The following is a 12,687-nucleotide window of genomic DNA, read 5'->3' as shown; positions in this document are numbered from 1 at the left end:
GATTCAAGGCACTGGAGATGGTAGCTGACATTCAGACTCAGGTGTTTATTATTTCTTATCAGTAAAACAGTCTCACAACCATGAGTTTGGCAGCTTTTCATTAGCAAGGCACAAAATGGCCAACTATCTCTTGCTACGAGGTTTTTTAAGACTAAACCATCGAATTAAGAGCTGGCACCTGGAGTATTTTCCCTTTTAACCCAATAACTGATCCCAAGGAGCCCACGATGTGGACTTTTCTGTCCAATTACAAAACATCACCCAAACCCATGAGGAGGAGGAAGAAGAAGCATGAAGAAGAAGCTCAGGAGAACACCCTGCACCCTCCATCTTGTTCCCATGCACAACATACTAAAAATCCCAAAACCTAAATTTCTCACTAAGTGATACACCTACACTGCTCTCTATAATCTATATCACGCTTTTGTGGATTCCAGTCTACCTTGAAGTCTAGGAAACTTTCTCCATGAATGAGGATCAAAGTAAGTGCTCCCCTGGGGGTCAGGGCACCCCAGAGCAGACAGAGGAATATTCCCGGTGCCCTGGGTTTCCACAAGGGGAGAGGTGCACGTGGAGCAAAAACTCCAGCATCACTCATTGGTCTCTGGGGAAAACATCAAACTGGGGACCACACTGTGGATCTCCTGGATTTCTTCCCATTGTCACCAAAGCCTTTGTGGTTTTCCAGCCTGGAGCCTTTCCATCCCACCATTGAAAGGTTCAACTTTCCCTTATACCAGCAGAGCCCTCTTTGTGGCACCCTGGAGATAGTGTAGGGTACAATGAGGAGGAGGAAGGGCAGATTTACTTCAAGGGTGGGAACCAGAGGCTTGATTGATCAGGCAGGAGTAAGTAAGAACCTTTCTCACTCCCTCTGAAGCTCATTTTAGCCAGAGCCTGGATTTAAAATATTTTACCTGTAAAGCACACTGACATCATGGCAAGACAATAAAAGTTTTAACTGCTGCAAAGCAAACAAAAGCAATGGGGCTGTGTGAAACCAAGTCAGTCACAATCTAACCCTTCTCAACCCTATCACAAAGGCTTGCAACTTTGGAGCAATCTTTGTCACTGCCTGTTTTCTACCATTGGACCACGCAGCCTTGCTCAAAACCCATTCTTAAATGAATAAAAATCAGCTGCAGAAAGTGAGAAATCTGACAGCAGTTGTCTGATCCTCACAAAGGAACTGGACTGTGAGAAGGAAAGCCGGACAGAGAAATAAAATGCTACAACACCACAAGAAAGGAAAACAAAATAAACAGGGAGCTCATGCAGTAAATTCACCTAATGAGATCCTTCCAAAGCACAAACAATCCCATTGCTTTCAGCTTTTGGCAGTGTGTGGCATTAATGCCTTCCCTGCTCAGGCCTGAGACCTAAGCAGTTTTACCTGCAGAACCTGTCCCACATGGTGAAACCAAACAAAGCACTGAGAGCTCACTGCTCTCCCCATAACAAAGCTTCGATGGAGACCAATAGCAATCTCAATAGGAAATAAATGTTCCAATGATGAGGCAGTCCCTGCAGGATCCTATCTTGCAGCCAAAGAGAAGGAAAGTAAATGCATTCCATCTCATTTCTCTTTTTCTGCTTTTCTTCAGCTAAGGGAGAGTGTATCAAAAATGTATTTTGAAGCACGTCAAAGCATGAAAAAATTTATTTTCCACCAATAGATGAATTAGCTCTGAAAAATAAGCTTAACTAAGTCAGACTGCACATCAGACCTTGCACGCTGCTACTGAGAACATGACTACAGCAATACAAGAAAGTAATAAGTTGTCTCAATAAGGCTCAATTTGCTGGTTTTGTGAATCAAGAGAAAACACACAGCAACCCTAATTCATCCCATACTCGTGTTCACAAGTACATCCAAAAGCCTGGAATCAGGCTGAGTTCCCCTCCATCATATTCACCTATAAATGACAAATTGTGCCTGCTAAGGATCCAGATTGTTTCAGCAGTTGGTCTGAGGCTCTGTAGTTCAGCCAAGGTCCAAATAATAAAACCAATTTATGCACCTTGAAACCTGGGTTTCATCAATGCCTTCTGTAGCCTTCACAGGGCTGTAAAGGCAGAGAGGAGCCCTTGGAGATCAAACAAAGATCAACAGATCTCCCCCACCTTTTTCAGCCTTAAAAAGTTAACTGGTCTCAGCTGTAATTTGTAAACTAACACAGCTGAAAGCTTCCTGTAATTAAACTTTTTTTTTTTTTTTTTTTTTAAGGTCTCTGCTGCGTCTTTGTCACCTCATCTATGACTCACAGATCAGGAACCAAGGACATCCATAGCTCAGCTCCATTTGTAAATGGAATGAGATTCAGGATGTGGCTATCATTTGATCCATATCACACTGGCAGAAACAAGTCTGCAGAGTGACAGCTTGCAACTCAAAAAACTGCCAAACATGACATTTAAAGCTGGGGGGTCTGAACTCATGGTCTTAGTAATGATTATCCCTTGACCATGTCATGATTCCCACTAAGTGCATAATAGACTTTTAATAACCAATGCTATTATAACAAAATTCAGCAAAATAATTGAATGGGATTTGAGCAATTCAGTTATTTGTATTGTCATATACTCACTGATCTCGGATAAGAGCTCTATATTAAGACAAAAAGCACTCTGGAAATCAATAGCTCACGCCAAATTCCTAATCAGTCTTTTACTGTTCTTAAAAGTATCTTTGTGCAAACTTTTAGAGCCTCAGTTTTGTGCCTACATTTTATAAGTCCTCAGTTAATCCATTCAGGTTAGCAAAGCATGGACATGTGCACACATTTGTGGTAGGGAAGCTCAAAGCATCTTTACTTGCATTTGTTTCCCTCTTAATCATTCTGTCAAAACACACCATAAAATTTTTCCCCTGCGATCTGCCTGTTCACTATTTGAACTGACCAATCAAGCTGAGACATGATGAGACAGGCATTTTCATTCTTCTAATTTTGTGTGGTTTATTCATTGTAGAGAACAGCCAGTGGAGGGGCTGCATAAAGGGGATGTTGGAATCAGGCCCTGCATTTTTGCAGTGAGTTGAGATAATCTCTTCAGACTACTTTATCTGATGCCTCCCAGCTTTTTGTGTATGATAGTACACAGATGGAAGAAAAACACCTAGAAGCATAATAAACACGACAAAAAGTGGTTGCTTGTTTTCCTCGCAGAAGGACAACAGATGACAAAAGCAGCAGCCATGCAAGACTATTTCTACCTACTCACACAAGAAGCACAGAAACCAAAACCAAGCTCAATGTGGAAAATTTCATCCTTCCCAGTTAACAATGCATAGGCTCAGGTTCCAGCTATAATTTTTTTTCAGGTTCCAGCTATAAAATTCTCTTGACTTTCTAGATACCAGTGTTACCTGTGCTCCTGACTACATCATATTCAAACCTGAAGCAATTCATCTCACATTTGGGTGCCCTGTGCAAGCTGTCTTGCAGAGATCTAACATTTTAAGCGGGACTGCCTGTCTTCCCCTCTGACAGCTCACAAGGGCTTCATTTTTAAGTTAAACATCCAAAAACTGAGCCATGAAAGATTATCACCATATCTCATCCAGCAGGTCTCAGACACCTCCGTCCTAGGATAGACTCAGCCATGAAGAAGTGACAATCTCTTTTCAACAAAATAAGAGATAGAAAATAAAGAACATGGATGTAGGCATCCCACTTTTATCTACCTTGGGTAGGGCAGATAAATCCCAAATGCAATGTTTATGTGGCCCAGCATCTCTGTGTCAAAATCCAAAGAAGGTTGCTGTATAATACTGCCTTTTTACCTCATCCTGATAAGCTTCATATGCAGTGATTCTCTTCAGATTACCGGAAAGAGATTTCCCACAATCCTCATTCCCGTGGTATCTGCTGATCTCTTACATTTTCTGGTACATTTCTAAGAGACTGAGCTTAGCTCAAATCACAAACCACTTGGGTCAGCCTTTTTGATCCAGGGCCTGATCAGTCACAAAGTATGCCAACTCCAGTCTACATGCTACATAAACTGGTATTTTATTTCTAGTATCTATATATTAATGAAACCAGGACTGAAATTTGTGATTTCATCTGTAACTCTTTCTGCTCACATATTTCAAGTAATCTGACAAAAATTCACAATGGACAAATTATGTGGCTTAATTTGAAGTTCTAAATCTTTATGTGATTTGGGTAATTTAGCTTGCATTAAACGATTTGGAAAGCAGAAAGTACTGACATGAAAAATAATTGGTACAAAGAGAAAGGCAAAATAAAAGAGCAGAAATGAGTACGAATGAAAGACAATTAAATATATGGCAAACTGGAATAAAGAATTCCAATACTAATTTTGAAAGATTGCTCTGGAGAACACAGCTGGAATAAACAATTGCTTTTATTGAAAAGGCTACACAGCTTTGGCTGGTTTGCTTATGGTTTAATTAATTATTAGTACAAAACCATTTGCAGCTATCTGACATTTCAATCTAAGTGAGACACAAAAATGTGAAAACTGGAGTCAAAGGGAACATACATTTTCCCAATTTTAATGACAAACATCAGTAATTATCTGACTGAATACCAGGAGCTAAAAGTAGTGGTGGTCATTTTCCTCTAAAACTGGTCCTCTTGGGGTGTGTTGTAGACAATTAATCAGAGGAGAAACTATGCTCATTGTGAAGGGCAGCCTGACATGAGCAAGTAAATATGTTCTGTGTGTTCCTCCTTTGCAGGGTTGCAGAAAATAGCCTGTCCTGGGAAAATGGCATTTTTTTCAGCTACACACATGGGAATAATACAATGACATTTTGACTAAACAGTAGCATTTGTCTGTGAAATCAATTCAGCCTGTATTTATATTTGATTCTTTATCCCATGGTTTGAACAGAAATTATAATTCACTTTGAAGATCTGTACTTCTCCAAAACTTTAAATAGGAATGTATCTAAAGATAATTTTGTTTCTGTACACGAAAAGAAAATAGAGAGGAAATATTAGTTATTACTTCTGATGAAAATGTATAAAATATTGGAATTTTTATATAACCAAATTTAGCAGCCTTTTCATATGCACTCAGGCAACAAGATACAAATTAAATTTACTTTTCTGAACTCTATTTGTTACATGAATAAATATGGATTAGTGGATTGAGTCAGAATAAGCTTATTCTATTACAGTTGTATTTGTCAGAGATTATTTACAGTGCTCTACATTTCCCTCCCGATAGATTTGTTTGGGTGGGGTTTTTTTCCCTCTCTTGTTCATTCCAGGATGTCTGCATTTAGTCAGGGCATCTACTTTTTTGCAGCTCATTTTTTTTTTCAAACAAAACTTATGTTTTTCACAGGTTGCCAAAAAATATTTTAAATGTGTAACTCAGTCACAAAATAATTTGGAGGAAAACTGAGAGCAAAATAATACTGGGTGGGGTTTTTTTTAAAGCATGGTAATGGCTTATTTTGGTGCAACAGTTGAAAATCCTCTCGTGCCACTAAGCAGATGGCCACGTGATTGTCCCATCCACTTTCCCAAAACTCTGCACTTTGGGAACAAAGTTCATTTGTGCTCCCCTGTGGCATTCATGTTCTCTGAAAAAATTCCTCCACCCAGGGTTTTTCTCCTGGGAAGCTGAAAGGCAGTGAGAGACACCTCAGATAAAAAAGAAAACAATTCTTATCTTATTTGCTTCTCCTGTGTTGTGCCCCTCTGTAATGTGTTTGGAGATTGTTTACCCACAGGTGACTGTTCCATTGGATTCTGGTGTGAGTTGCTTTCACTCATTGGCCAACTGGAGCCAAGCTGTGTTGGAACATTGGAAAGAGTCATGAGTTTTCGTTATTATCTTTTTAGCATTCAATATCTCTTCTGTATTCTTTAGTATTTATAGTATAGTATAGTATAGTATAGTATAGTATAGTATAGTATAGTATAGTATAGTATTCTTTAATATACTATAGAATAATAAAGTAATAAATTACCCTTCTGATAAGGTAGAGTCAGATGCTTCATTCTCTCCCCACGTCGGTGCACCCACATTTTACAACACTCCCGTATCCATCCTACTCAACAGCAAGCTGCAGAGGCACTTCCAGACTTGCCCAGCAGCCTCAGCTTTGCCAGTGAGCAACACCTTTGAAGATAGGCAGCTACTTAGAGGTAGGTGTTGATAACCAGACCACCAACTCAAGTATCACCACCTCCGCTTCACAAGCACACCAACATCTTGCCTTCCATCCCTTCGCACAGCGCCTGGGGGGAGTGAGAGTTCCCTTAGGGCAGAGCTTATCCCTCTGTGTGGGAGAATCAAATCTGTCTTTTCCCTCCTCTCAGGTCTATGTTTATGCAAATCTCCCCCCCCTGCCAAGCAGTTTACAGATGGAGGGTTGAATGAACCAACGGTATCCTTGGGAGCAGAAGATTTAAAAAAACCCACAACAACAACAAAAAAAACCCCACCAAACCATATTCAACAAGCTTCTTTCTCTTTTCTTACAAGGCTCCATCACTGAGGTTTCTCTTCTGAGCCAGAACTCTTATAACACTCTCCAGAAAACGTGCAAATCCTTTGGCACTAAAATGAAAGTAGACCCCTAGGTTCATATGCTTCTGTGTTCTCTCAAGTGAGGTTAGGAAAGAGGCAAAAAGATCATTCTGCCAAACTAATTTCTTAATCCTTGCCTGTCATAGTAATCTAAATCCTTGCCTGTCGCAGTAATCTAGGATTATAAAGTTTCTAGTGAGGGAGCAGTGAGTGTCCTCTGTATGCCTGGAAGGTTTATAGAACACCACAGATGCAACAAAGAGATTCCAGTCTTCTGAAAAGCTTCTGTGTGGTTCAGTCTGGACAATGCTGAAAAGAGAAAATATCTTTCTTTTCTCCGTCGTGCAGTTTTATATTCAGAAAGCATACACAATGTTTGTGATTTTAAAATAAATCATTAATATGCACACTTTGTTTCCTCTGCCTTTACAGCCTTATTTGGATTCAGTGATACTAAAACTGAAGTCTCTCTGTAAGGAAAGAGATATTGATAAATCAGTTACTCTAAAAATGTTCTGCATCATTTCATGCTAATTATTGCAACAGCAAGTCTTGCAGGTGTCACACATACAGAATTTCACCACAGGCATCTAGGAAAAAAAATATATATAGCAGCTAAATAAATGAATCACAGGAAAGTGAACTGAAGAAAATATCATGCATTTTCTATTCACCCAAAATTTCAGTGAAGCCAAGATGATGATAAAAATACTCTTTCTTCATTCATGCTGATCTGCTAAGCAGTGCTACTAAAAATGTGGAGAAATTCTTCCATATTCAAATAGGAAGCAGTGCAAGTTTGCACAAGTGTCAGCCAGCTGCTGACTGTCACTGATGCTACAGCCAAGCAGACTTTCCAGGCTTGAAAAGATGATCCTACTCCTAATTTTGCCCATTGCTCTTGATCCTTTCACCACTGTATGTACAAACTCCATCCTTGGCAGGCTTTGCCAGCAAAGCTGGGGTTTGGGGGATCTTGGTTGAGTAGTCTGGCTTTGCACTGAAAGGGCTCAGCGCACTGGGAAAATCAGGAAACCTGGAATGCTGTGTTGCTGCTGTTCCTCCACGCCCCAGCAGTCTTAGGACCGCGTTAATTCCCACTTTATTTTGCATTCTTGACCATGAAAACATTAGACATGCACAGTTTTTGGTCTACTAATTATTACCCATCTCCTCTTTTTTGTTCTATGTTTTCAGCTCGGTGTAGGGAGCCAGCCTTGTCAGTGTGGGGCATTTCTCCTTCATGAAACAAATCCATGAGCACCCCAGTATAAGACACCTCCCCACCTGGCGAGTCTCCTGAGAGCTCCCTAAAATGGAGAAGGTTGGGATTTTTCCTCCTCATTAACTGAAAATCACAGATGTAATGTAAACACACATATTGCAGAAAATAAAAAGGTTTCAGCAGTGCCTAAGAAATGTGTGTAATTAACAAAGACTTCAACACAATCTTTACAAATCTTACTGCCATATCTGAAAAGACCTTAAAAAATATGAGAAAAATCCCAAGCAGTTACCAAGCTGAAGCTGGAAAGATACAAGTAAAGGCATACATGTTTCCTTGAGAAGGAAAAGAAAACAAACCTCAGCAATACCAAACCATGTTCCAGTGCCAGGCCCAGGAAGAGGAGGCAGAGAAAGGAGAGAGGAGTGAAGCCTTTTTATCTGGGACTAAAGATTGGCAGATGACCCAGTGAGACTTTCCTACATACAGCTTTTTAGGCAGAAAAGAAGCAGAAAGGGTGTAGTTCTCATTTCCTCAGGACACAATAGCCTTACAAGCCAAGAGGAAGCCTTGTTAAATATAATCCTAATGAATTCTATCATTTTCTTTTTCTTTTTTTTTTTTTTTTTACAGCTTTAGTGCTGTAAATCTATGCTTTTAAGTAAGTGTATTCTTTTAATCATGTTTCACAAAGCAGCTTCCTCAGAGCAAGAGCACAAAAAACTGTGTCGTTTCCATGGAAGCAGCAGTCCCCAAAAGTATGGCACTGCAGTCTGTCTGTGAAGAACCCTAAACCACTGCCTGGGGAGCAGCACAGTGAGAGCAAGCCTGCACTCAACTCCTCCTGCCTACCTGCTGGTGTGGGAGAGCCAGAGGGATGTTCCAGCAGACATGTGAGGGATAGTGATGGCAGCCCTGGATGGGACAATTATGCTGTGGAAGAGGTCTAGGAGAAGTTCAGTTCAGCTGCTGTACCACCAGGCTGTGCTCTCCTCAAGCTCTGCCTCTTGCAGCTACAGCTTGACAGCAGCTGTCCTCATACCTTGCTCACCTAAGAAGTGCAATGAAGTAAATTCTAGTAAATACCTGGCAGTTCTGTAGCATTTCCTTCAAACTTTCTAAAGCCTTTCATTACATTCTTTTATTAGATTGTGTTTAAAAGATTTCAGCAGGATGTCTGCCATGAGATGGATAAACACATCATATGATGGATGAGCAGCTGGCTCACAGGTCAGGTGCGAAGGGTTACAGTGGATGTGGGGACATCAGACATTTGACCTGTCACTGGTGAAATTCCAGAGGGCTCCATCCTTGTCCCTGTACTCTTCAACATCTCCATAAATGATTTTGATGCAGGACTGGAAGAGGTGCTGAGTAAGTTCACATGTGATATCAAACTAGGAGGAGCTGTGGGCTCCCTCCAGGGCAGGGAAGCCCTGCAGAGAGACCTGGACAAAGGAGAGGCCTGGGCAATCACCAACCTCAGGAAGTCCAACAAGGGGAAGTGCCAGAGTCTGCCCCTAGGATGGGGCAGCCCTGGATGTACAGAATGGGGAATGAAATGCTGGAAAGCAGTGCCATGGAAAGAGACCTGGGGATCCTGGTCCATGGCAAGTTGAACATGGCTCAGCAGTGCCCCGGCAGCAGGAGGGACAACCCTGTCCTGGGGACACCAGGGACAGCATCAGCTGGGCAAGGGAGGGGATTGTCCCCTCTGCTCTGCACTGGGGCAGCCTCACCTCCAGTGCTGGGGGCAGCTTTGGGTGGCACAATATAAAAAAGATACAAAGCTGTAGGGAGTGTCCAAAGGAAGGTGATGAGGATGATGAAGGGCCTTGAGGGGAAGCCGTGTGAGGAGCATCTGAGGGCACTTGGTCTGTTCAGCCTGGAGGAGACTGACGGGAGATCCCAGTGCAGTGACAGCTTCCTTGTGAGGGGGAGAGGAGGGGCAGACACTGATCTCTCTGGTGACCCATGACAGGACCCAAGGGAATGGCCTGGAGTTGTGACAGAGGAGGTTTAGGCTGAATATTAGGAAAAGGTTCTTCCCTGAGGGAATAGTTGGGCACTGGAACAGGCTCCCCAGGGCAGTGGTCACAGCACCGAGCCTGGCAGAGTCCAAGAAGCATTTGGACAATGCTCTCAGGCACACAGTGTGACTATTGAGGATGGTCCTGTGCAGGGCCAGGAGTTGGACTCGATTATCCTTGTGGGTCCCTTCCAGCTTAGCTTATTCTGTGATTCTCTGATTTTTTTGGGGGAGCAGTCATTTTGCAGATTTAATACAAGTGCTGTACTTGTAGTATATTAACTGAGCTGAATTGCTGCTGGGAAGTTAAACATATTACAGGAGATGCTTTGCAGAGTGAAACAGCAGTAAAAAAGAAGCTATTTTGTTGAGATGATGCATTTTATTTCATAGTCAGAAACATATTAAAGTATGTAGAGCATATAAAAGTAAGTGTTGAAATTTCATCTAGGATAGTTTCAATTTGAGATAAAGCACCCAATTTCTTAGATCTCTTCTCAAACAGAAAAAAAAACAACCCAAAATGCATCAAAATGTACAAGAAAAAGGACTGTTCTATAACCTGAAGGGCAGCATGAAGGGCACAAAGATCCTTTAAGCCAACAACCTGCTCTACAGAAATGCTCCCAGATCATCTTGATGCAGTTTGGTGAAGAACCTTAGAGAAATACAGAGCAAAATCACAGTAGGTATTAAATACACATATGCATATATTTATATTCAAGCCATGGAATGATATTGGAGAATATCAGCCAGGAGTCTGATCTATTGCTTTCTAAAGGGTCTGCATTAAAAAGGACTCTGCTCCCAGAAACATCTTAGTTAGTTATTTATCATGGTGGTATCTTGGAGACAGAACTCCCAGTGTCATGCAAGTCATCTTTGAACACTATTAAGACTGTAAAACTCTCAAAAAACCCCAAACATCCTCCTTTTTCATCTCCCCAGTAACATAATGGATTATACTTCCATACAGAACAGAGACACTGAAATCTAACTCCAGTTTTACAGATTTCAGACCAGTTAGTGTCCAAAGGAAAGGGGTTTTATGGAAGGGTCTTCATATCAGAGTTCACCAGTAAGCTGCTGAAATGCACAACTTCTCACACACTTCCCATTTTAGGGCATGCTATGACACCTGGAACATGCCAGTTTATGAGTTGGTAATTTTGATTTGGTGAAGTTCCTGCTCAGCAACTGCTAAAAGGTGCTGCTGAACAAAGTGAGCAGATCCCATCTGCCTGTCAAGCCAAATGTTTTAAGCAATCACAGAATATTCTGAGTTGAAAGAGACTCACAAGGATCAAGTCCAACTCAAGTGAGTGGCCCCACAACCTTGTCATAATTAACACCATGCTTTAATCATCTAAACTAATCTCAGTGGCAGTGCAGCTCAGGGTCATAAGCCTGGCTTGGAACTCAGCTAAACTTAGTATAAACTTGGATGGTAAAAAATACCCCTGTTTTTGGCTTTAGACTCCTGAGATTTGCAGCCTATCACACCTTTACATAATGCATCACAAAGTGAAGGACAGCACTGCAAGAGGAGCAGGGAGCACCTGTGATATCCTTGCTGAAATTCTCAAACAGCAGGGAAGTGAAGGAAAGACACTGTCATCTTCTCTCAAGGAACAAAAAAAATGTTATAAGCTGTAACAAAGGGTTTGTCACTCTTTACTACAAGGGGTACCGGTATTTAACATGACCTTTTTAACAGGGTTCTTTGCACATCAATAGAATCAGGTATTTACAAAGATAAAAGATAAAACATACACACAAAGGACTTCACATTCATTCTAAACTGGAAAATTCTGCTTCTGACCGCAGGAATCCATAAAGTGTTTTTATCTTCTCTTCTGCCACTCAGAAGCAATGTCAGATCCTAGTGGCTGAATGACAAATTTCCTCATCCTGTTACTGTTGAGCAGTTGCAGTTCATCTGGAGGAGTTTACCTCAAGGGTGCTGTCTCTCAGCGTCACAGTTTAACAATCACTAAACTTTACATCCATTTCCATCAGGTCTGTGCAGAGAGTTTCCAAAGCAGAGTTGTCATACAGCAGAATGCCTGCTATCTGGCAGTCTAAAAGCCATTAAGACAACTTAGACTTAAGCTGCAGACTATCAGCTTTCCAGAGGCAGGGAACTAATTTTTTTTTTTTTTTCCCCACAGTGGAAAGAGCCTGTCTGTCACAGACAGCACAGTTAAAAGAGAGTGTCTTCAGCAATTTAGTGAAAGGGGGGTGGAAATGGGCAAGGGGGTCACAGGGAAGAGCCATGGAAATTCCTGCATCTAACACATTATGCCAAGCTTTTGGTTAGTGTGGTGGTGTTCACAGGGGTCCCAGGATGAGGGAAGAGATGAGAATCTTGACTCCATGTTTCAGAAGGCTGATTTATTTTCTTATGATATGTATTATATTAAAACTATACCAAAAGAAGAGAAGATTTAATCAGAAGTCTAGCAAGGAAAAAAAAATGGAATGATAATAAAATCTTGTGACTGCTCACAGCCTCGACACAGGTGGCTGTCATTGGTCATCAAGTAAAAACAATTTCACATGCTGGGTAAACAGTTCTCCAAATCACATTCCAAAGCAGCAAAACATGGAGAAGCTGAAACTTCCCAGCTTCTCAGGAGAAAAGATCCTAATGAAAGGATTTTTCACAAAATATGTCTGTGACAGGTTAGTAGCTGGAATCACAGGCACACATGTCTATATTTTTCTACAGAGTCTGCAACTTTCTGACATCTTTCGTGTCATTCAGGATCAAAACCAAAACGCTGTTGCACCGGTAGTGTGGGCATCTTGGGTGGCTTATCTTTCAGTAATTTCAGCATACCTTATTCAGTCTGTTTCTCACATCCTCAACACCTCACCCTCTCTCACAGGAATTTCCAGCACAGATCCAGCCATG

The sequence above is a fragment of the Haemorhous mexicanus genome, chromosome 3 (genome assembly GCF_027477595.1).
Source record: "Haemorhous mexicanus isolate bHaeMex1 chromosome 3, bHaeMex1.pri, whole genome shotgun sequence".
In the NCBI taxonomy this organism is placed as follows: Eukaryota; Metazoa; Chordata; class Aves; order Passeriformes; family Fringillidae; genus Haemorhous; species Haemorhous mexicanus.
The sequence above is the reverse complement of the archived record's forward strand: the minus strand, read 5'-3'. Positions refer to the sequence as shown.